Genomic DNA, 26122 nt, shown 5'->3' with positions numbered 1-26122 from the left:
CACCCTCCACTTCATCTGAAATTCAAGGACGTTATGTCACATAACCGATCTTCCTCAGGCCCGACTGCTAACGATGTCCCATAAAACACCGCCTTCAGATGACAGGTGTGCACAAGAGCGGCTTTCTGAAAGTAAAGCTCAGCTCCTACTGCAGACAGAGCAGCTGCCTGCAGACCCTGAGGGTCCCACTTTGAGTTTCAGATAGGATAGCCTCTTATTATGTTTGCACACTGCCCCTGAGTCCATTCCAAGTGGTGGGCACTACATGGCAAATGCCAGTTACCCCAGGAGGACCTCTTCCTAGGTCTTTCCCAGGCAGTATGATGTATTTTTAGTTTAGACTACATTTGTAGCATGTAGCACCAAATGGCCCTCAGGATCTGTAGAGAGTGGTAACTTGTTGGTGACCTTTCTAGAGCCTGTGCCATGGCTTTACTCTTCTAGAGAGCTCACTGTCCTTCACATGCTTTTTGATTGTGTTCGCGTGCACTCACACACTCACTCCAAGTCCAGTCAGATGGGCTAAGCAACAGAGGGTCCTGTGGCAGTTCTCTCAGATGGGCTAGTTCTCTTTACTTCCAGGGATATTTTAAAAAGGCAGGATCCTTTCCCTACAAGACCATTATAATATCTTGCATATGGATGTACTATAAGAACACAATTCTATTATTTTCTGAAAAGGAGATGGAAAACCCTTGGCCAGTGTCTCACTTAGGGTGACCAGATAGCAAGTGTAAAAAATCAGGACGGGGTGGGGGTGGGGGGTAAATAGGAACCCATATAAAAAAAGCCCCAAATATCGGGACTGTCCCTATAAAATCGGGACATCTGGTCACCGTAGTCTCACTGGACAATGACTAAGATCGGAAAGTGCCATTAGTGTTCAAAGTTCAAATTGAACTGTAAGGAAACTGAGCATCCCTGTGAACAGCTCAACGAGATACTCTGCTCAGTTTACAGAAAAAAGGGAAAAAAGCAGACAAGAGTTTAGCAAGATTATTCATAGAAGTGTCTGAAGTTTTTAGAATGAGAACATCTGTAGTTACTTTACATAGGGTTAAAAAGATATAACTGTATATAAAGCCCCGTGCATAAACTAAACAGGAGTAGGCAAGATATTTCACAGTTATCCATTATGGATATTGTAGCTCCTTCCTCTGACATATCTGATTCTGATCACTGTTAGAGACCAGATACTGGACGAGGTGGACCACTAGTCTGATCCAGTGTGGCAATTCCTATATGCAAAAGCTATTTGGTAACAGAGCATCCTTACATTTCTCCATGAAATATACTAGTACAGAATACTAAGTCGTAAGTACTAGTCAAGATCTGCCTTATTCAACTGGGTGTCTGTCCCTGACAGCACCCGGAGGATTTCCCAGGTGTACAAAGTCTCAGAGAAATTATTAATATCTCCACTGAGCATATGATGTACAGAATCATAGTGAGAAGCCTCCTGAAAAATGCTTTGAAACGTCTAAAGTGCCCAACATAGTTCACTGCTCCCTGCAGTGCTAAGAGGGCTAGAGAGAAATTCTTGTCAATGACCAAGACTTTAACTCATGTATAAATAAAAGCATGAATCTAGCCTGTAGGAGGGCGATTCACTGGTCCATATGGCTGGGGATAGCAGGCTGTCCTTCTCTGGTGACCTCTGCAGACATGCTCTAGTCCTGCGATGCTCCACTCCTTCTTGTGACTTGGGCCTCCAGCCAGGTCACATCCAGGGTAACAGGGTCCGCAAAACAGTAGTCCAATGACCACAGGCCAGGTCTTTGGTCTGACTCTGGTCTAAATGGGAACTTACACCCTTTATAACAGACTACTTTCACTCCACCTTCATTGGTGGCCAGTAGGCCACTCCCAGGCCCTCCCTCTATGCTGGGTTCCAGTTCAGGAACCCTACAGCAGGTAGCTAAGGTTTGCTTCCTCAAACTCCTTCCCACCTCCCTGGCCTCCTTTCTACCTCAGCCTGTCTCTAGCCCCTTTCCCCGAGGCCTTTCCTGGGCTCACTCCTCCACAGACTCTTTGCCCTTTCCCAGGATCTGCAGAGTTCTGAGCAGCTGTTGTACCAAGCGGCACCTCCAAGGGCTTTCTCTTTGGAGGCCTTGCTCTTGTCTGCCTCTCCCAAGGCTCTCTGTGTGTCTGTCTTCTTCCTCTAGAAACCTGACCCCCCAGGCTGCCTCCCTGGGCTCTAGCCTTTTAGTCAGGGCTCATGCCAACTGTGGCTTTCCACTGTTTCTCCTGGAACTTTGCCAAAGCTCCCTTCTTGGGATCCTCTCCCTCCTCTCCCCTTGAGCCCCCTGCCTCCTTCTACAGCCCTGAAATCCTTCCTTTATTAGTCATCTCGCTCCTCTCAGCTGGGACTCATCCTAAATTGGGGTTGGCCCACCCCTCTAGGTGCACATGAGTGCACTTATTGCTCCCTGGCTTCAATTAACTCTTTCTACCAGTACAGGGTATACAACCCCACTGTACACTTTAATAATTATTATTAACTACACCACCCCCACCCCCACCCCCACATGAATTTAGTTCTAGTGAAGAGTATCAGACTGACAGTCCTGGAGAGCAAAGGGCCACATTTATGCACAGAAGAAATTACATTACAGCAGGAGCTGTGGAGCTTCTTCACACACGTAACTTCCTGCCATTGTACCAATCCAATCCTTGCTCTTGAGGGACCTCTGCTGGGATGAGAGTGGCTCTTCATGACTATTGCTGAAGCCGCCAACCAAAGGGGCAATTCGTGCCAATCCTGGCAGGAGTCTATGGAATGCTGACATCTGTCTCAGTAGGAATGACAGCAACATTCAAGTCATTTCAGAGGCCAAAGAACAGCCAACAGATGGTAACAATTTTCAGTCCCTATAGCCCTGGCTTGCATTTCCTTCTAGATCACAAGTCTGAAAGACTCCAATAAGCCCATTTCCCTAAGCCAGACAGTCCTCTCAGACTCTTGCATCTTTTCGAATCTGAATAAACTGCATATTTGGAGATCGTTATTTTAGAAGCTGCTTAATAAAAAAAAATAGACCTAGCAAAGGAATTGGTTTAAGGATAGATTTGTGAGATGCCAAGTGCCCTCAATTCCCTTCAACTTCAGCAGGAGTGAGGACATTTAGCATCTCACAGGAGGCGGCTTTTGGTATAGTCCAATGGCTAGAATGAGGGTCGTACACACCCATGGAAGCTCAGTTAACATGCTGACTCAGATTTTCTATGAGGTGCCTGTTCTTTACCAGCAGAGTTTGACAGGAATACAAAAAGACTGAGTGACTCAAAATCATGATGACTCAGCTTCAGACCTAAATCCAGATGATCTGTTGTGCCCTCCCCCATACACCACTGGTCAATCATGCTTCTGTGCACACAAGTACATACACACAGAAGCACCCTATATACTACATGCTAAAACAAGTGTACTGCCTCTCAAGAATCTCCAAGTCTAGAGAACAAAATAAAGGTGCAGAACCATCTAGGATTTCTGGCAACCTACTCCTTTTCCAGCACAAGCAAATCAAACCCTGCTACCTAACAGGGTGAGAGGATGAATGAACATAGCCACCTTTCCACACAGCAATTAGCAAATGAAATCAAAACAAAGGAATCATCCCCCATTAATCTCTCCCTGCCAAAGAGCATCCGACTGCCATATAATCCACAGCAATTATCCAAATAATGGGAGCGCAAGAGATTTATCTTGAAGCAGGAATTAGGGAGGGCACGATTAATGTACTGCACATTGAGAGTACAGACAAAAGCTGGTGATCCCACTCTGCCGGGCTGTTTGAGGAACCTGCAACGCTCAGTTGTGTGGAACCACTGGCCCCTGGCTATTGCTTACTCATCCAAAGATCCCCCTTGCAGAGAGTGAGCTCTCCCATCCTGCATCCTCACCTTCAGAGCACGTTGGAGAATTCACACTCTGGCAGGCAGTAGGAAGTCCCAATATTTCATACCAACAATGTCAAATATAACAAGTGTTGAGACATTCACAAATAACATGGCCTGAGGTCTTGCTGTGACCACTCCTCTTTGAATCTGAATTAATCAGTAGAGTGGAGAAAATGAACAAAGTAAAAAAAAAAAAACTGATGAGAAATAATCTGTGTTTTATTCATTAATATCATGGCACCCAAATGCCTCTGAGTATTTTAACAACATTACAAAGAGCCACCAGACTGAGCAACATGCTCAAATCAGTCAATGAGTCTGGAATAGAAGAGAAAAGGAATAAAGGTGGTCCTCCCCCAATGAATATCCACATTGTATCAGGGCAGACAGAATAGCCAGGAAATACAGAAACAAGAGGTCCCCAACTTGAACAATGTTAGTGAGGATATCTGGAAGGAGCATTCCAAACCTACAGATCCTTGCCAATCTGTGCTGTCTTGCACAGTTTCAAAACTATACCACGGGACCGTACCCGAGTTAAATCCCTCTGATTTTAAGAGTAATGGGATAAAGCACAGGAGGTGGAATTTCAAGCAAAGACCTGCTGCATGGACATTTTGAGCTCTTATGGAATATATAAAATTGAAATCAAGTGGAAAAGGAAGAATCAAAAGCCTGCACATTACCACAACCAAGATTTCAAGCTGGCATGCAGACATCTGGTCTGTAACCGTCAGTTTTACCAGATGAGCAAAGAGGTAGCCTGCCCTGCCTAAACTGGTCTTACATGGATGTGGCTCATTACAGGTTATTCAGTTTGCCAGCCTGAGAATAGTAAAACTGGAAGTTGTGTAAATTCTTTCACACTGAGGCTGCTATCCAAATGGTTATGTAGCTCAGAGATCAGAACCCGACTCCTGGTAAGAAACCTAACATTACTCCATTGAGAGCGAGTTCACAGGCACTATTGGCTGCTGTACTCATGTATCTTGTCAATACTTGTGAGTTTTATCTGATGTCTCCTCACAGGGAAAGCAGCACAAAAAGACAAGTAAGCTGAACCAAAGTGAAATCACAAACCCTTACTGGTGCGGGGATAGGAGGAAAATCCATCCAGGGTCTCTCATTTTCTACCAATTTAATTTTCTGGTTAGAAGGTCTGGGGAGGGCAGTGGTCATTTTCATGTTCCCTCCAATCCAGTAGCCTGCCTCTAGCAGTAGTCAATACTTAATCCCTCTGAAGGGGAATGAGAATGCACCTGGCCAGCTATGCAGCATGTGGGTTGTGGAGATTGTTTCCTGCCCCTGTCTGTGGTTGGCTTCAAGGCTAAAGTTTTAATAAAATGCACCAATTCATCATGAGGAAAAAACTTTAAAGATACTGTATTCAAAAATACTTTTCTTTCCTTCCTTTCATCCTCACTTCCTGGCCCTTCCTTCTCATTTCCTCAAACTACCCTCTCCCCTTTCTTTCTATCTCCAGGATGGTCTGAGAATATGAATGAAACTATTGCCCACTGGAGCTTGTCCCGCAAGCTGCACAGAAGGGGCTATACTCACTGCTAGATTTTACTGTACATCTTCTGTGTGTGCACCTGGTAGAGTGAAGAGCTGGGATGGTGAGACAGTGGCAGGAGTAAACTAAGAGTAACTGGCTCTAATGAGCTAGTTACAGCTATGCACCAACTCAGCAGCTCACTATAGGGACTCAAATTCTCCCAAGTTCCTCTGATGCAACCCAGTTGATTTCATTAGGGTTGCATCAGGTGATATGAAAGGAGAAATTTGCCCTGGGTCTCACTAATCAGGGTAGTTTTCCACTGAATGAGCTGCTCTAACCATTTTTATAGCTCACAGACAGTTTCCTTTTTCACCTTTCGCATGGAGTATCTCTTTTCCTTTATTTTACAGGTAATGATTTACTGCTTCAAAGAAAGCCTCAGTCACTGATGTTTGATTCTTCCAGTGATCTGCTTTTGGTAATTAAGCAATAGGATAGAATGGAGTCCCTTGTGCTGGTCTCTTGTGTCCTCCACCCAGAGGAGTCCTCTACAAAACCCCATAAGAGAACAGATCTGGTACTTCTTATTGCTCTTCAACAGTATTTGTACTGTCTTGATGTCTCAAAGATGATCTTCTTCAGTATGCACATGAAAATCCAGAATGTATCCTCATGTCACTCAATGTCACCAGAAGATTGAGCTGGCAGTAGTTGTTGGGGGGCATCATAAATGGCAGTAGCATGAGTATTTGACTATGCCAAGTATCTGAACGTTTTGAACAGGTACTTCCTACTTTTACTGTAGAATCTGCCTCTTCTTGGCAAACTCCCATTTAAAGCATCCATTGCACAGAGATCTGTACGGTTCCCCAAAAGAGCCAGAAACAGAAACTCCTATTCCAAACAGGAAGCAATATACCTATTGACTTACAACACAGCCCTCATGCCGTGTTTATTTTGAGGAGGATCAAAGGAGAGGAAAGGAGAATAATGTACAGCCAGTATACCCGTCCTATCACTTTACAGAAAGGGAGAAGAGAGAAAAAGACTGGAATTGAGCTGTTCAGGTATTAGTTGCATATAAAATATCCAACAAATGTAGCCATTTTTCTGTTCGTGAATTATCTGCAGACTTTTTAAAAAAAAAGATTCACTCTATTTGTAATTGTTTGAACAGCTGATGCCAATTCTCAGCCACCAGGCTGTTTGCAAACTGCTCACTTTAGCCATTTGCTATTTGTTACGTTTGGTACAGGACTGATCACCTGGTATTTTTGCTCCCTGAATGCTTGACTGAAACTTTTCCAACATGAGAATAGCAAGTGACATCAGGATCTATGAATACAAAGGTTAGTTCAAACAGCCATTCTCCAAACAGCAGCTTGTTCTCAGGAATGTTTGTGAATAAAATGGGGTATGAACATGGTAGAAGGTAACAGTTATTTAGAATCTGAACGAACTGTTTGATCAATGCTCAGAATAGTCACCCAGCTTTAGACAGATCGACTAAGTCAACAAGCCTACAACCACCCAATATGTTCTTGCTTGTCTGTAGTATGCTCCCAGGCAGTGGGAACACTATATTAGTCACACTGGAAGAAAATAAAGAGATGTTTAAAGAGGAAACTGTGTTTCCAGATGCTCTGACCTCCTCAAAACAAAGAGCTATAGGAAGCAGCATGTTCTCATAAGGATTGACAGATGAGATTCTGCTTAGAAAACGGTGACAAATTCAGTAGTGTGTGTGTTGGGGGGGAGAGAGGGGATTTTTTTTTTTTTTTAAAGAGTCAACACAGAGGTAGATGGATTTGTAGCGAGATGAAGACAGAAGTGGGTAAACTCAAGCCAAATACAGAGACAGAGAAACTGCCTTGGAAAACATAACCGCGAGCAACTTAGCAGAGCTTGGTGTTGGGAGCTGAACTTCCAGCGCTGACAAGGCTGACTTTAAGGCGACCTTCAGTGGAGCTCCTTAACAGTGTATGCTGGGCAATCGCTGGTAAATCTTTATTAATTTTAATTGGCGGCACCCATTTATAAGAACCATTAAAAAGGATAAATTGAGCCCATCCGGCGTAATGTCTTTTGTTAATTAGTTTGTCAGCACTGTTTTAATATCCCCTAATGACTTCATATTTCAGGCCTGACATTAAAGGAGACGCTGTGAGAAAGGAAATGGTCTTATCACCGTGTACATTTTTTCTTTTTTTGAACAAAAAGTGTCCTTCCAGGGCTGACCAAGGTTAGGTGTCATTTAACTCAGAGAGGCAGGTACTGCAGAACTTTGAGGGGCCCCACCATGCTACCCAAACTTCTCCCTGCTGTTCACCAGTACGGCATCCATTTCTCCACCTTACCCAGGCTGCATTGAGACCCAAGCACCTAGAGAGAGAATTTAGTGCCATGGATTTTTGAAAAATCTCATCCTCCACTGCTTAGCATGGAGTCGTCTCCATTCACCAAGTACAATGTTGCTGCCTCTTCCTCTCTGGTAGGAAAGATGGGAAAAGCCCAAAATAAAATGGTATTACTGCTAGACACGGGTACCTCCTACATGCAGCTTGATTAAAAGACAAAGTCCAAGGTCTAGTGCACATGCCTCCTAGCACCTCCACGCATCTCATGGAAACAAATCTTTCACAGAAGAGAAGCCTGCAGAATGCACTTGGTCCTACTGGTCGAGCTTTGTATATGATCCTGACCTGCAGAGGAACTTGAAGTGGCATGCTTTGTGCGATGCTTGGGATAAGAGCAGGGAGCACACGTTTGGTTTATTGTTCCAACTGGCTCTTGATTTCCCCCCTCCTCCCATTTTCTACAAGGACTCTGCCTACCAAATGCAAGCTGCAAAACTGGGAAATGGAGCGTTTGGGTTCAACTGCAAGTCTTGATTGGGGGGGGGGGGGAGGGCGGAAGTCAGACATGGACCTGCTTCCAATAGGTACAGTATTTGTACTCCTAGATCTCAAATTTTTTTTACTAAATTAATATAAGCCAAGTAAAAAAATAATTAGCACAAAATATACAACCCACCCTCCTGCATAGGAGCCCACTTTACACCACAGTTTGCTCCAAAAGGTAGAGTGGATAAAATAGAAGTCCAAAGGAAAAGTGAAGACATCCATCAAAGTAGAAAATCCATTGATTCTACTTCTGACCTATAAATCAGGTCCTGGCCACCTTAGAAACCACCTCTCTCCTAATGCTTCTACTCAATAGCTGATGTGCTTGAGCTGGAGGACCATCAGAATCATGCATCAGGGGAAGGACGTTCTCATTGTAGAGGCCTCATCTTTGGTAATCATGTTCCCCCAGTCTCCTGAGAGGGTAGAGACCCCTAATATTGCTGACATTTTGTCAGGGTACATGTTTTTCTGTAGCCTGGATCTTTCTGCAGTTTTTCCATATGTGGCTGAAGATTGCAATAGGTGCACAATAAAAAGAAACCCATTGTAGATTGATTTGCTGCTTGGTGCTTCAGCCTCTATTGTTGTTAGATTAGTTATCAAAGGAGAGAAGGAAAGAACCTTTCAGATAACAGGGTCTGATTCTACCCCCCATTGCAAGGTTGTGTAAATCAGGATGGCTCCATTACCCTTAGTGAAATTCCTCTTCATTTACACAGGTGTAACAGAGCAAAAATAACTGATAAATAGCATTACCTATTAATTGAAATTCCTCTGTAACCAAGTAAATCACTCTGTTAATAATTAAACAAGTAACATATATAGACTTCTGCTAGCATCTTCACGTGTGCTACTTTACTCTAACAGGTGCTTAGAACACCTCTGAGCATGATACAAATACATAAGGTAATAACTACAGAGATTGAATAAATTGGAGATTATTAGTTATCTTATTGGGGTGAAAACCTGACTCCACTGATGTCAGTGGGAGTCTTGTCATTGAAGTTAATAACCTGACCATTGAATCCCTTGATGTACTCATAGGGATCACAGCAGGGCCCTATCATGTCTCATCCAGTCCAAAGCAAGATTGTTCCTTATTTTATATTTTGTTCAAGTTTGCACATTTTCAAGGGATTTGTAAGACTAAGCCTCATGTTAAGTATAAACAACTGTGCAAACACATGGGCTAGACATCTCAGAGCATGCCCGGTGTGAACTGGATGTTCCAAAAGACTCAGCTGTCAATCTGAGCTAGCTACCTTTGTAGTTAAAAGAAGTGCAAGGTCTTCCCTACAACCAGTCTGTCTCTTGAGGGTTTATTAACACTTCAGAATTCAGTTTATTATGCCAAAGCTTTTCATAACACCACTAGCCTAACTTGTGTCCACTCTGCATTTGAGGCTCCAAAATATGAATTTTCATAATAATCTTCCATTTCTAACACATCTTCCCTCCAAGAGACACCTAAAGCACTTTGTAACCCAATCAATTCATACACCAGTGAAATGCAGCCATGTCTGGAATGGAACCCAGCAGGTGATACCATACAAGCAGAAGAGAAGAAAAATCCCATATCCAGGTAGAACTACAGTAACTCCTCGCTTAACATTGTAGTTATGTTCCTGAAAAATGCGACTTTAAGTGAAATGATGTTAAGCGAATCCAAGTTCCCTATAAGAATTAATGTAAATGGGGAGGGGGGTAAGGTTCCAGGGAAATGTTTTTCACCAGACAAAATACTATATTATACACACCTCTACCACGATATAACACGAATATACGACCCGATATAACACGACATATGTAACACCCGATATAACACGACCCGATATAACACGAATTCGGATATAACACAGTAAGGCAGCACTCTGGGGGGGGGGCGGGGCTGCGCACTCTGGTGGATCAAAGCAAGTTCGATATAATGCGGTTTCACCTATAACACAGTAAGATTTTTTGGCTCCCGAGGACACACACACACACACACACACATGATTGTGAAGTTTGGTAGAGGTGGTGAAGTCAGAGGGTGGAAGAAGGTGGGATATTTCCCATGGAATGCCTTACTGCTAAATGATGAACTAGTACTTGGCTGAGCCCTCAAGGGTTAACACATTGTTGTTAATATAGCCTCACACTCTACCAGGCAGCACGAATGGAGGCAGGGGAGACAGCATGGCAAACAGAGACAGAGACACACACCCTGTGTGTGTGAGAGAAAGAGATGCACATTGCTCCTTTAAAGTACACTGACCCCTCTCTAAGTACATTGCCTTTTTAAGTAGATCAGCAAATTGAGATAGCAGCTGCTGCCCGCAAGCTCACTACATCCTGAGCCCTGTTGTGTCCCACCCCCTGCTCTATGGAGACGAGGTAAGCGGGGGGCAGGTGCAGGGGGTCATCCCGACATTACCCCCCTCTTTCCCCGCCACCCTGCACAGCAAGCAGAGGGCTCTCAGGAGCAGCTCCAAGGCAGAGGGCAGGAGCAGCACATGGCAGTGGGGAGAGGGACAGCTGAACTGCCCGCAACTGATAGTCTGCTTGGCGGCTTCCACACAGGGAACTTAGGGGAGCTGATAGGGGGCTGCCGGTCCACCCTGGTTATAAGCCCCCACCAGCTAGCTGCAACGGGCTGCTCTTCCTGCAAGCAGGTGACAAAGCAGGTGGCTGCCAAACAATGTTATAAGGGAGCATTGCACAACTTTAAACGAGCATGTTCTCTAACTGACCAGCAACGTAACAACGAAACAACGTTAACCCCGGGATGACGTTAAGTGAGGAGTTACTGTACAGGGAAAGCGTGGAGAGGCAGAACAGAATTACCAAAGTTAGACTTTAGCCAGGCATTAACACAATGACTATTTGTGAAAATAGCCACAGACCTTTAATTAGCACAAGTAGCCAGTGACCTCAGCGATGCCTAATCTGAATGAAGGCACTTCCAGCAGGACGGTGACTGACAACATCATGCTGAGGTGCCTTGCTGCTACCCCTCCAAGCAGCACATCATTCCCACCCGGTCACCACAGATTCAGAGGGAAGAGCATTCTCCAGCATCTCTGAAGGCACGACACACACTTCAGTTATTTGGGTTTAATGCTAATCTTAAAGTAGGGCTGTCAAACGGTTAAAAAAATTAATCGTGATTAATCGCCATTTTAATCGCACTGTTAAACAGTAACAGAATACCAATTTAAAATTATAAATGTTTTTGGACGTTTGTCTACATTTTCAAATATATTGATTTCAATTACAACACAGAATACAAAGTGTAGAGTGCTCACTTGATATTATTTTGATTACAAATACATTGATTACAACCTCCATTCCTGAGCTATTCGTAACTGAGGTTCTACTGTATTTAAATTTTTTGTTTAAATAAAATACATTTTTCTTTTAAAAAATAAAGCTGTTTAAAATTAAATTTGAAATTTTGACAACCTATATTAAGGCCTAAATTTACTAAAATCATTTAAATAATACCAAATATACTGCATCAATGAGCTCTCTGCAAATGTTAATAACACAGCATCCTTTTACCTTTTTAAATACTTACAGAACCAGGGGGAAAACATCTCTCTCTTTGAGGTCAACTTAAGCTTTATAAATGTCATGTACTGCATATCAGAGGCAGATTAAGCTTTTGTGGGGCCCTGGGCCAGAGCAAGTGAGGGCCCCTCCCCATCCCTTCCACCTGCAGTCCCCCCTGCCTTCCTCCACGCTCCTGTCTGGGAAATGGAGTTGGAGTATGGGGGCTTGCCCAGTTCTGCCCTCCTCCCCCAACATTCCTGCCAGGTCGCAGGGGCTTCCCCTGTTCCCCAATAGGAGTACCAGACAGACAGAGGAAAGCCTATTTTTCCAGGTGGCCCTCAGTTGGCCGGGGCCCTTGGGCATGGGCCCTGTTGGCCCAGTGGCTAATCCACCACTGACTGCATTAAGTAACCATATTATTTTCAGTCTTTACAACGGAGCAAATATAAAAAATGTATTCAGTTTCTGTTGTGGAGAAAAGCTTTTGTCTTACTTTCTTTCTGTTTTTGTTTAGCTAGCAGGTGCAAAGAGAATATTTTCTTCACTTGGACTAGTTAATTCAAAGTTGAGAAAATGATTGGGAGATGAAGACGCAGCCTACTAATGCTAAAAACTTTAAAGGACATTGGACCAAATTTTCAGCACCTAAAGTTGCAGACAGGTGTCTAGTGGAAATTTCAGAACTCCTATTAATTTCACTTTTCAAAATGCCACTTGGCACCTATCTGCATTCTTAGGTGCTCCAATACTTTTGAAAATCTGGCCCATAGTGACCAGAAATATTCACTAACTATAGTTAACTATGTCCATTGTTTAATAAGACAGTTAATTTTAAATGCAAAACATTATTTGATAAACTTACTTTTCCCTTATGTATTCAGTACATTTAAGGTAGATTTATTTAATAACAACTATTTTAAAATGTTGTTTTTGTGCATTTTAATGGATGGAAATTGAAATGCTGACTACACAAACTCCTGATTAAAAAAATTGTTTTTTAAACCTAGTAAATAAAAAAAAATGTGTCATTCACCATTTTCAAACAAAAATATTAAAATTACAAATCTGAATAAATGTGTTAAGCTATTTAACTTTAAATAAATGTGTACAGATATAGTGTATCCTCTTGATTAACAAAAAGTGGTACCAAATTTAACATAAAGGCTTTATTTGGTTGCCAATCAGCATGTATTAATGGTTATACTAACCGATAATAATAAAATCTTTCTTTAGGGAAATAACTGAAAAGCACAAATGGAAAACATTAAAGTCAATTACTTAAATCAAGGTTTCCTGCTTGCTGATTTAAATAATGAGTAAGATCAGCATTTTAAATCAATCTACCATCATATTTGGAAATGACCCCCAATGGGATGAAAGTTCTTGTGTTTCACAGGTCAAGTAAAGATAGACCTATTTTTCTGCAGAACTGGCTTTGCAGCTAGAACCCAGCATTTGTATTTGATGTGGGAAAGGCCATCTTGTGACGTTTTCATGGACAATGAAAAATTAAGGGTGCAAAACACAGAATAAAAAGACCACATTTTATGAGTTTATGAGAGAATTGTTATTTGTTTGTTTCACACAGTTCCAACCATAGCTCAGACAGTAAATTGCTCAACTCTCATGCTCAACACTTGGCACCAACAGGTGTTCAATGTGTATCAGGAGAGAATAAGATCTTGTACTCACAACAGTCGCTCTCCAAGTACTTTACAAAGATAGGTCAATATCATTATCCCCAGCTTATAAGTGAGGAAATTGGGTCAAAGAGAGGGGAAAATGATTTGACCAAGGTTATAGAGTAAATTAACAGACTTGTAAGCCTGTGTCATTTATGTTTACCTTACAAATATCAGAAATATCCAGTCTTGTCTTCCCTGTTTTTGCAGGAGAACCACAGGATTTCAGAGGGAGATTTCTGTCCTGTCAAATGAGAGTTGAGAAATGTCAAATCTCTCTCCAATGGAGCTTTCTCCCAACTGTTTATCAGCTATTTAAGTTCTAAGTGTATACAAAACCCACACACCTAGAGTATTCCAATTAAAGATCCCTTCTCTGGCTTCACTCCTGTTACTTGCAGTCTCATAATGCTGCTGGCTCTCTACAGAATCTTCCATAAAAAAACATCACCCCACTCACAGGACTGAATTTTTGGTGTGAAAATGTTTTTTTAAATCCTTTCATGACTTCTTTAAACAAATCACAGAGCACCAAATGAGAACAAAACAAAACAAAAAAGTCCCATTTACATGTCACCTATAAACTATCTCACAAAAGGAAGACTATGCAAAGAGTCAGACAAATAATCAGACAAATTTAACTTTTGTTTGCAAATTGTCTGCAAACAGCTTACAATTTTCTCAACTTCATTATGTAATCAGAATCAGTCACTGAATCATTAGCATGACTACTTCTTGATCTGTAGACTGCACAAGTAGTTCATTAAATGTATTTTATAGGAAGTGACATTTGTGGTTTAGAGCAGTTTTGATTGGACATAGCTATCAATTGTTGTTTCCATTTTCTCTCAGTGAGCCCAATGTAGAAGCAGGTTTATTCACATTTATGAACTCAAAAGTTCACTTTGTGAATATTCTCGCCTAGAATTTGCTACTTGAGACTACTCCTGCCAGCAAATTCATCCTCTAGCAAAGAAGTCCCCAAACTGTGGGGTGCACCCCCCTAAGGTGACATGGAGAAACATTCAGGGGGGCATGGCTGCAGCCCAGGCCAGCCCCCATGGGAGGCAGGAAGGGAGCACCACCCAGCTCCACTTCTGGCCCTGGCCCCATGTCCCCATTACCCCTGTCCATGTGCCCCCACCTGGAGCCACAGTCTTGCTCCTGGCCTGGTTCTGGGGTTGGGGGTGAGGTAAAAGATTTGGGGACCACTGCTCTAGAATATCCCAGGAAAGAAAACAAAGGCCAGATAAAAGTGAAGCAAATTAATGTAAAACTTTAGCTGAACAGTCACAAAAATTCTTTTCAGTATTTGCCCAGATTTATGTACAAAAATTAGAGGGATTTATCCCTCTGTAATCATTTTTGACAAAGAAACAAGACAAGATGGAATAATTTAGTTTAGCCTAGGCTAGCTAAACTTCTAGACTGAGCAATGTGACACAAATTGCCACTAGATGGCAGAATGAGTCCCTATTTTTAATGTTGACTGGGTAGCAGAAAAATCAGAAGTCAGCATGTTTGAATGGCCTCCTTGACACAATGCTGCACATTGAGGGGTGTAAGCGTTCCTGCGTTATGGCCCTTCACTGGAAAGGTTCTGCCCATGACCCTTTCCAGATTACATCATGAGGTAGAGCATGGCCTGCTGTCACGTTTCACATCAACCAGCAGGGCAGAAGGTAGATGACCTGTAGAAAGACTAACCCCAGGTATCAAAGTAGCAGCCGTGTTAGTCTTTATCAGCAAAAAGAACAGGAGTACTTGCGGCACCTTAGAGACTAACAAACGAAAGCTTATGCTCAAATAAATTTGTTAGTCTCTAAGGTGCCGCAAGTACTCCTGTTCTTTTAACCCCAGATAGTTTAAGGCTTATGTAGCCAATATACAGTTTTAGACATGCACTTTACCAGAGATGGACCTACACTAAACCCAAGATACAAATGGCCCTAATTGTTTGGGGGTGGGGACATGAGAAATCCAGCTCAGAATTCAAACTATCATCACAATTTGCAGCTCTCATAGGGTAGGATTGTGGCTTTAAGCCCTGCCTGTGGGAGGCAGGTGTAGACACACCCTGGTGCTACAGCAATGCCACACTTCTATCTTTATTAGGATGTAGCATAGAGCCACCTGGCAATAGCCCAATTCCACTGACTGGAGCTGGCAGAGAGGGGAGAACATGGTGTCTCTCTCTCTCTCACACACGGGGATTCTAGTGCCTTGGAAGCACAAATACCAAAAGTACACCTGGTCCATGCACAGGGCACAAGAGGACAGACTAGCTCTCTGTGCCCTCCCATACTGGGCACCTACACAGGACGAGGCTCAACCTAAATACATAACCCAGGCTTAGGGTAATATTTTGTGCTTTAAAAGGTGGTTTCTGTAAAACATGAGACATACAGCCATGAAGAGACAATGTACAATCCCCCTCCTTTACATATTGGCTATATAAACCTTAAACTACCTAGGGCTAGTCTTTCTCACGGTCACTTAACTTCTCCCCTACTGGTTCTGGTTAAATCTTGAGGACCCTAATTCCACAGACTCTGCAGGTGCATTTTAGTGTAGAAACTGCACCTTAGGCCTCTTGTATTTGAAATTTTGAGCTTGAAAAAACACTCTGGTAACATTTCCCTAGCTGGTCACCACTTCCTTCATCTGAATCTAACAAGGGAAGCTACTAATCTAAACAGCCTCATAGCCTTTAACTAAGCCAGAACGCACTGATCTAAAGTGTCCTGCTGACATTTTTATTATTGTCTACCATTTTGTTAGGCACCACATTTTCTACCTATGCATGGAGGTTAACTGTATTGTGGCTTTGCAATTGTCTGAGCTTTTACCCAGATTGGTTACCTTATCCTTACAGCCTGAGTGTGTCTCTTGAGGACAATTATGAACTGGTGGAGAGGATCAACTTGTTCAGCTACAAAAGCTTTTGGCCAAGTGAGATTTTCATCCAAAGCTTTCTTCCAGGACCACAACCCCACAGCTTAGCAGAGCTCCCAATTATTTCTAGAGTTTCTTGGGCTCCCCCTGAAAGCCAGATTAGGCCTCCAATCCCCACCTCAGATTCGTTACTCTCCACTCAGCCTGGAATTAACTCCTTGATTCCTGGACACCAAGCAGGGCAACTGATCCCTGGCATAGCTACCATGAATAAAAATTAAAGTGTGCCAGTAAAATTGTGCACGTTGTCACAGCTGATATTTGTGGGGGCAGGAGGTTAGCCTCCCTAACTTGGAGCAGCTGAATATTGGAAGCTCAGAAGGAGTTTCATAAATGCATAGGCAGGACGAAGTAAACCTAGCCCATCCCTAACAGGTGTTTGTCCAACCTGTCCTTTAAAACCTCCAATGATGAGGATTTCACAATCTTCTTTGGAAGCATGGTCCAGAGTTTAACTATTCTTATAGTTAAAGTCCCCGTCCCTCCCATTATCTAACCTAAATCTCCCTTGCTCCAAATTAAGCTCATTACTTCTTGTCTGACTTTCAGTGGACATGGAGAATAGATCATCCTCCTCTTTATAACAGCCCTTAACATATTTGAAACTGGGGTGGGCCTGATTAGTCTTGAGAAAACAGAGCTTAACATGACCATGGTTTTTTTTTAAACCTTTTCTTTATAGGTCAGATTTTCTAAACCTTGTATCATCATTTTTGTTGCTCTGCTCTGGACTCTCTCCAATTTGTCTATATCTTTCTTAAAGTGTGGTACTGAGAACTGAACACTCCAGCGGAGGCCTCGCCCATTGCAAGTACAGCGGGACAATTACCACCCATGTCTTACATACAACACTCCTGTTAATATTCCCCAGAGTAATATTAGCCTTTCAGCAATGTGATGCCATTGCTAAACTTATTCATAACCCACCATAACCCCTAGATATTTTTCAGCCTGTTAATTTCCCCCTTTTGCAGGCATGGATCTTTCTTCTTCCTAACGGTTGTACTTTGCACTTGTCCTTATTGGCTTTCATCTTTTTGATTTCAGATCAATTCTCCAATTTGTCAAAATTGTTTTGAATTCTAATCCTGTCCTCCAAAATGTAAGCAACACCTCCCAGCTTGGTGTCATCTGCAAATTTTATAAGCACATTCTCAGTTCCATTATCCAAGCTATTAATGAAAATATTGACTGGTACCACACCCAAGACAGACCCCTACGGAACCCCAGGGGTTAAATCCTCTCAGTTTGACAGGGAACCATTGATAACTCTGAATATGGCCTTTCAGCCAGTTGTGCATCCACTTTATAGTAATTTCATCTAGACCACATTTCCCTTGTTTGCTTATGAGAATGTCATGTGGGACTGTGTCAAAAGCTAAAACTTTACTAGATTAACTAAAATCAAGATATAATCACCTCTACTACTCCCCCTCCCCTCCACTAGGCAAGTAACCCTGTCAAAGAAGGAAATTAGGTTGATTTCACATGATTTGTTCTTGACAAATCCATGTTAGCTATTATTTATCACCCTATTATATGCTAGGTGCTTACACACTGATTGTTTAATTATTTGTTCCAGTATCTTTCCAGGTATCAAAGTTAAGCTGACTGGTCTATAATCCCCCAGGTGCTCTTTGTTCCCCTTTTTAAAGATAGGGAAATGTACCTTTCTCCGGTCTTCTGCAACCTCACACATCCTCTAGGAGTTCATGAAAATAATCACTAAAAATCCAAAATTGCTTCAACTAGTTCCTTAAGTATGCTAGAATGAATGTAATCAGGGCCTGCCAATTTTAATACATGTAACTTATCTAAATAGTCTAACCTATTCTTTTCCTATTCTGCTTTGTGTTCCTTCCCCCCTTTTGGTTAATATTAATTGTGTTACATCACTGGTCACAATTAACTTTTTTAGGGATGACTGAAGCAAAATGGACATTAAGCGCCTTAGCCCTCTTGATATCATCAGTTATTTAGCTCTCCTTACCCACTAAATAGAGGACTTACACTTTCCTTCATCTTTCTCTTGATTCTAATGTACTTATAGTACCTCTTATTGCCTTTTATGTCCCTTGCTGGATGTAACTCATTTTGTGCCTTAGCCTCTCTGATTTTGTCCCCAAATATTTGTGCGTCTCCTTAGCAATCCATCCATGTTTCCACTTTTTGTAGGATTCCTTTTGAATTAGCAGGTCGTTAAAAAGCTCCTGATGGAACCATCTTGGCTCTTTCTGGTCTTCCTATCCTTCCTTCACATTGGGATAGTTTGCTGTTGTACCCTTCACATCGTCTCTGAGAAACTGCCAACTCTCTATCATTTTTCTGGTAGATTTTCTTCCCATGGGACCTTACCTACCTGTTCTCTGAATTTGTTGAATTCTGCCTTTTTAAAAAAAACAAAAAACAAAAAACTCCATTGTCCTTATTCTGCTTCTCTCACTCCTTCCTTTCCTTAGAATCATAAAAACTTATTGTTTCATGACCGCTTTCATCCAAATTGCCTTCAGATTCACAACTAATTCCTCCCTATTAGTCAGAATCAAGTCTAGAATGACTATCCCCCTGGGGATTACTTTGTCCACTTTCTGAATGCTTCTCCTTCCAAAATTCCTTAAACTGCACCCAGAAACCAACAGGGAGCTTGTGCCAACCAGGCTGTGCTGGTGTAATGCGATAACTAGCACTGCACTGGGGCAACAGTCCAAGAGAAGGGCATCCCTGACTGCAACACGGTTATAGAACTCTTCAGGTCCAGTTGTGTTCCCACTGAAGTGGATGTGAATTTTGCCATTGACTGCAATAGAGCAGAGACACTGGTTTTGATGAAGATATGAATCCACATATCATATCCGGCTCCCTTATCTTGCTGCTGATTTTGGTTGTATCCCTCATTTTGATCCCCTGGCTTCTGAGCTGTAGGTGACCTGCCAGTTGCCAAACCCCAATCCGATCTATTCAGAGATGTCTGGAGGTCCTGAGGGTAACAGTGGAAGTCCCATATTTAGTCACTTAAAACTGGAAGGACAAAGCTTTTGAGAAACTGACAAGGCACAATCCTGAGGCCAGGACCATGGGTCAAGGGGGGAGAAAGAGGTGATCTGAATGGACCAAACAGGGTTTTGTCATCTCTAGTTTCTATAAGTCTGATCCTGCTTTCACTGATGCTGGTGTGAACCAGGTGTAACTGTACTGCAGTTATTGGTGTAAGCAAGAGCAGGATCAGGCCCTATGAATGTCTAATGCCTTTCCCAACAATGGGATGTGAATAAGCTTTGTCTCTCCACATATGGTGTTGAATAGATGAGCACCCCTCTTAGAGCTCCTTGATCAGTCTCCAACGATTTCACCTCCGTCCATAGCAGTTCGAAGTCTAGCTCTGTCTATAACTCTTGTGGCCTCAACTGAATCTCCTCCCTGGTCAGGCTGGCCATTTGCGGTCCATGCTGAGTGATTATTTGTAGAAATGTCTTCTAGGAATTCCTGAAAACAGTTAAAGTGAAGCAGCTAAAACAATTCCCATCCACCCCCCTCCTTTTGTCCCCAAGTACCTCTGAAAGGAGCTGCCTCCCACAGTGCAGCCTTAGGTCTTGATTCAAATGTCACTGCCCTTCTGGGAGTCCGGAGGGAGATTTCCACTGCTGAGAGTATGGAGAAACTCCACTTCCTAATGACAAAGGTGGGTGTCTCTCTTCTTTAGACAGGGCATGCTGCTCCCTGACAATATGCCACCTCTATAAACCAGAGAGCACAGGTATCTTGTCCTTGCTTTGTTTAGCTCCTTGGCTCATGGGATTCAATGCAAATTTTGTTTGCAGTCTGGAGGAGCAGTGGTTGCCCAAGGGATGTTTTTGGGTTGGTGAATGGGAGGGAGATGTTCATGAGACAATCCTCTATTAATGTGTGGTCCAGGCTGGGGGATCCCTGTGCTAGAGCATTGGCCTTGAGCTGCTATGACTGCAGCTTTGCTGATACTTGTCTAGCATACCTATGGCACTTGAGGTAATGCTGGTTAGTCTCACTGAAACCCAAATCGGACCCACCCACCCACCCTGGAAGAAGCTCCAGAGTACTTTTTAAAGAGGTTAGGAGGCCTGTCCTCAAATTACCTTATAACTAGGGCTGTTGATTAATCACAGTTAACTGACACGATTAACTAAAACAAAATTGATCTCGATTAATCACAGTTTTAATCACACTGTTAAACAGAATACCAACTGAAATTTATTTAATATTTTTGGATGTTTTTCTACATTTTCAAATATGCTGATTTCAGTTACAATACAGAATACAAAGTGTACAGTGCTTACTTTATATTTTTGATCACAAGTATTTTCACTGAAAAAATGAACAAAAGAAATAGTATTTCTCAATTAACCTCGTATATGTACTGTAGTGCAATCTCTTTATTGTGAAAGTGCAGTTATGTAACAAAAAAATCTGTAAGTTGCATTCAAAAACAAAACAACGTAAAACTTTAGAGCCTACAAGTACACTCAGTCCTACTTCTTGTTTAGCCAATCACTAAGACAAACAAGTTTTGTTTACATTTACGGGAGATAATGCTGCCCGCTTCTTGTTTACAACATCAGCCGAAAGTGAGAACAGGCGTTTGCCTGGCACTGTTGTAGCTGGTGTTGCAAGATATTTTCGTGCCAGATGCGCTAAAGATTCATATGTCCCTTCATGCTTCAGGCACCATTCCAGAAGACATGCGTTCGTGCTGATGACAGTATGCTTGATAACCAACCAAAGTAGTGCTGACCAACGCATGTTCATTTTCATTATCTGAGTCAGATGCCACCAGCAGAAGGTTGATTTTCTTTTTTGGTGGTTTGGGTTCTGTAGTTTCTGCATTGGAGTTTTGCTCTTTTAAGATTCTGAAAGCATGCTCCACACTTCATCCCTCTCAGATTTTTTGAAGGCATTTCAGTTTCTGAAACCTTGGGTTGAGTGCTGTAGCTATCTTTAGAAATCTCACATTCATACCTTCTGTGTGTTTTGTCAAATCTGCAGTGACTTAAAATGAACATGTGCGGGGTCATCATCCAAGACTGCCATAACATGAAATATATGGCAGAATGCAGATAAAACAGAGCAGGGGACATACAATTCTCCCCCATGGAGTTCAGTCACAAATTTAATAAATGTATTTTTTTAACGAGCATCATCAGCATGTCCTCTGGAATGGTGGCTGAAGCATGAAGGGGAATTCAAATGTTTAACATATCTGGCACATAAATATCTTGCAACACCAGCTTTAACAGTGCATGCGAATGACTGTTCTCATTTTCAGGTGACATTGTAAACAAGAAGTGGGCAGCATTATTTCCTGCAAATGTAAAAAACTTGTTTGTCTGAGCGATTGGCTGAACAAGAATTAAGACTGAGTGGACTTGTAGGCTCTAAAGTTTTACATTGTTCTATTTTTGAATGCAGTTATTTTTTGCTTATAATACTACATATGCAAGTTCAATTTTCATGATACAAGTATTGTAGTGCAATCTCTATTAGGTGAACTGAACACACTTTCTTTTTTACAGGACCAATATTTGTATTCTGTGTTGTAGTTTAAATCTATTTGAAAATGTAAAAAATGTCCCAAAATATTTAAATAAATGGTATTCTATTGCTTAATAGTGCGATTAACTTTTTTTAGTCGCTTGACAGCCCTACTTATAACTCTCCACTTCCACTGTCTGCTCTACTTTGTCTGCTGCGAAGGTCATCCTGGAGAAAGAGTTTTACAGATGCACTGTCCAATTTCATTCGCTTCCCCACTTATGTTGCTGGAGCTTCAATTATCTAGGTACTAAAAACAGAATGCATATTGAATGGATGAGACACTCTCAAAAATGACCCCATGAAGCAGATGACAACTGCATATGTGGTTGTACATGGCTATGTTTACACTCCACTCCATGTTTGGCAGCATGTAGGATATGTGAAGCTACATGGCACAGTGAAAAGCAAGCTGTGTCTATATTGTAGTACACCTATACCCCGATATAACGCTGTCCTCGGGAGCCAAAAAATCTTACCGTGTTATAGGTGAAACTGCGTTATATTGAACTTGCTTTGATCCGCCGGAGCACGTAGCCCCGCCCCCCAGAGCACTGCTTTACCGTGTTACATCCGAATTCGTGTTATAGCAGGTCACATTATATTGGGGTAGAGGTGTATGTAGCTACACATGTCAGTGAAAGGCTCTGGCAGGGGGAGGCAGTGGGGAAAAAGTTCAACCTGCCAGTTTACTTCCCTGCTGCCCGAGTCTTCCCCACTGCTGGAGCCCTTCCCTTCTGCAGGGGAACTGCTAAAGACTTTTCCCTCTGCCTCCCCTGCCCACCCCACCAGAGCCTTTCCTTGCTGCTTGAGTCTTTTCCTGCAGTGGAGAGAGGCTTTAGTAGCTATTCAGCTAAAACTAGCAGTGTTGACTGGAAGGCACAGCTTGAGCATGTAGAGACCCGTGTAGGGTATGTACTCTGGTACATACCCACATCCTTCAGGTGCGCTTGTACTCTGATCCCCTAAGACAAGCCTCACTGTCTATACAGGTATTTAAACCTATGCTAGGGGGCCTACCCGAGTAGACTATACATGCTGCCCAAGGAAGCATGCAGTGTAGACAAAGCCTGTGTGGTTAGTAAAAACGTTAGCGATAATTGGGTGTCTGGCTCACTCTGCTTCACTTTTTCATGTTGCTGTAAAGCTGAGAATGCTGGCAAGAGTGAAAACACCTTAGTTAATGACATACTATCCCCCTCCTTTTGCATCTTCAGTTTGCTGCTGTCCACTCTACTATTGCTGCACTTTGACGCTTGTTGAAAGTGACTCTTAAAATAAGAATACACGAGTAAGGGCACAAATGATCAAGCAACTGTTTTGTAGACTAGGGACAGCTGAACACTTGGCTGTTTAACTTTTTTTTTTACTTGCTGTAAATGAGCAAGGGAAATAACATTCTGCAGCTGTATGGGACATTATTTTTATCCATTAACTTCCTTTCTCTTATATTTTCCCTCCCCAAACCTAAAGCAGAATTCTGCACTGGAGTATTTCAAGCTTGACGTTTCAAACATAACTGTTTCTGAGGCTTTGTTTGGTTAGCTCATAATGTCTTCCTAACCAGCAAAATATGCAATTCTTAATATCTCTGGTAAACTAAAAATGGCTGGATGGATTTTATTGCAACTTCCAACCTTGTTTACCAACTCCCTGCAAGGTACAAGGCCTTGCTGCACGGTGTACACTACAGTTCTGCAGGGCTCCAGTGGCATCAGGATCATAGAAGACAGTGAAGGCTGCTAGCGGTATTTAAAGAGATACTACCCAATTCCTAGAAATTGCACTCCCCCAGCTTGGCAACCCAAGTCATAGCTGCCATGTTTTGTGCAGCTCCATGCCTAACCCCCACCACTGCCCCTATGTTGCTTGAGGCAGGGCCAATCATCTTAATTTTGATATCTGGAAAGATACTGGAACAAATTATTAAGTTGAAGTTTATGGTTCTATGCAAACTATTTGCAAGTATGCAATTAGCTAATTAAATAACTTGCATAACACATATGTAGCTGCACAAAATTCGATGGCTATGGAGAAATTGCCCTCTAGGCAAGTCTCACAACAGTTCAGTCCACTTCCTGGGTTCAGCTTCACAAACAAAAGGTCCTTTGCCCTTCCTGGGCTCAGCTTCAATTCTTTCCTCCTTGGCAGGGTACCAACCCCACTAGGGTTTTCCCCCCTTGGAGTTCAAATACACTTAAACTAGCCTTTTCGCCCCCATGGGCTTCTATCTCATTTTCTGGTCCTTGTGGATCCTAGCTCAGGGTTCCTATCTACTGTAAGCCTCCAGGAGTTACCCCTACTCCTATAGGGCTGCTCCCTAGCCACTCTAAACTACAGACCCTTCCTAGTGGGGAATTCTCCCTAACGCCTCTCTCCCCCCCTAGTAAGCGCACCGCTTTATTTAAGTAACATCTGTGGTCAGACTTTCTAATTAAGCCCCACTACACACAGCTGATGTTGCCAGCTCATCAGTGAGACTGAGGGATAGCTGCTAAGTCATGGGCAAGGCTGAGCCCAGCATGCCTCAAAGAATAATCACATTGTTCTGATAAAAGAGTGGCTAACTTCCCAGACTCAGCCAGAGCCTCAGGCATAATGGAGATCTTTACTTTAAAATCTCATGGTCTGATTCTCATCTCACACCAATTTTACACTGGTATAACTTCATTGTTGTTAGAGATACTCCTGATTTACACCACCGAGAGAGGAGAAGAAGGCCCCGTACCTTCTTTTGTGGGTCCTGGAGCTGGGTGAATAATTTGCTACCCTTGTATTTGGCAAATGTAACCATTCTCCCCCATAGAAAAATAAACTGTTTTAACCAGTGCTTGCTTTTCAAAAGCAGTTAAAAAGACTCAAAAACCCCTCGGACATTAACTGAAAAGCTCCTATAAAATCAATCAAAAGGAGTGGGGGGGAGGCTTTACTCTGCCAATGTGCTAAAAAAAAAAAAAAATCACAGTGCTACAAAAGAGATGGCCATTAATCTACTTCACAGGCCCTCGTCCTGTGAACCTGATTCACACAACTGATATCTCATGCAAGTGCTGTAATCGGTTTCAATGGGACTGCTTGTGAGAGTATGGATTACTCATGAGAGAGTGAGGTTAGCATATTGGGACATTTAGGGACTGATCCAGCACTCACTGAAGTCAATTGAAAAACTCCCACTGAGTTTAGTTAGCAATGGATCAGGCCCTTAATGTTGAAAACAAGGTTACATTCATGTATATGCACATGTAAACACTGTGCATTTGATGTTCTTGAAATAACAATTTACGTAACAAAATTACTGTTCTTAGAAAATCCACAACTTTAAAAAAAAGCTACAAGTCTTCAGTTAAAATGTTATTTCCACCTTCACATATGGTTGTCAAAGCTGGAAATCCATCAAAGATACAGATAGCTGTCTAAATGCCTTCAAAAGCAAATGCTTCAGGAAAAATACTAGGTATTAAATTGAATGAATGTATAACAAATGCCAAGATTAATCAAGAGTTCATCTATTCCTCATCTCCAAAGTTATATGGGCAAGAAGATGGAAATACCTAGGATACATTAAAAATGAAGCCAGAATGTCTACCATGGCATGCGTGCCATCAGACAGCTAAAGGAATATTTAAAAGGGGCTGAGTGAAAGAATCCTTCCACCTTTGAGGCAGAGAATTTATGGGAGTTAACAACATAGAGGACATGGAAAGAGCAGCCCAGGATAGGAGCCTTGTTCATTCCCTAATGTAGGGTTACCATATTTCAGCAAGCAAAAAAGAGGACGGGAGGAGCCCTGCCCTAGCCCCGCCCCTGCCCCTTCCACTTCCCGCCCCCCCCAGAACCCCCCAACCCTCCCCCAGTTCCTTGTCCCCTGACTGCCCCCTCCTGGGACCCGTGCCCCTAACTGCCCCCCAGGACTCCACCCCCTATCTAAGCTTCCCTGCCTCTTGTCCCCTGACTGCCCCAACCCTTATCCACACCCCCACCCCCAGACAGACCCCTGGGACTCCCACGCCCCATCCAACCACTCCCCCCCCTCTGACAGCCCCCCCCCCCCCACCCCCGCCCCCCCCACACCCCCCCCCCCCCCC

At 42.7% G+C, this 26122-nt stretch overlaps 1 long non-coding RNA gene across 1 annotated transcript in view; it reads right to left on the bottom strand.

The window, feature by feature from the left end:
- The window catches only part of LOC117877438, a 76813-nt gene that overhangs the window by 46698 nt on the left and 3993 nt on the right, over positions 1-26122 (bottom strand). Inside the window, exon 2 of the long non-coding RNA XR_004645714.1 lies at positions 13684-13764. This is a non-coding gene — a long non-coding RNA (uncharacterized LOC117877438). The remainder of the gene's footprint in view (positions 1-13683; positions 13765-26122) is intronic.

This window comes from Trachemys scripta, chromosome 4 (genome assembly GCF_013100865.1).
Source record: "Trachemys scripta elegans isolate TJP31775 chromosome 4, CAS_Tse_1.0, whole genome shotgun sequence".
NCBI lineage: Eukaryota > Metazoa > Chordata > Testudines > Emydidae > Trachemys > Trachemys scripta.
This window is presented reverse-complemented; position numbering and strand designations above follow the sequence as displayed.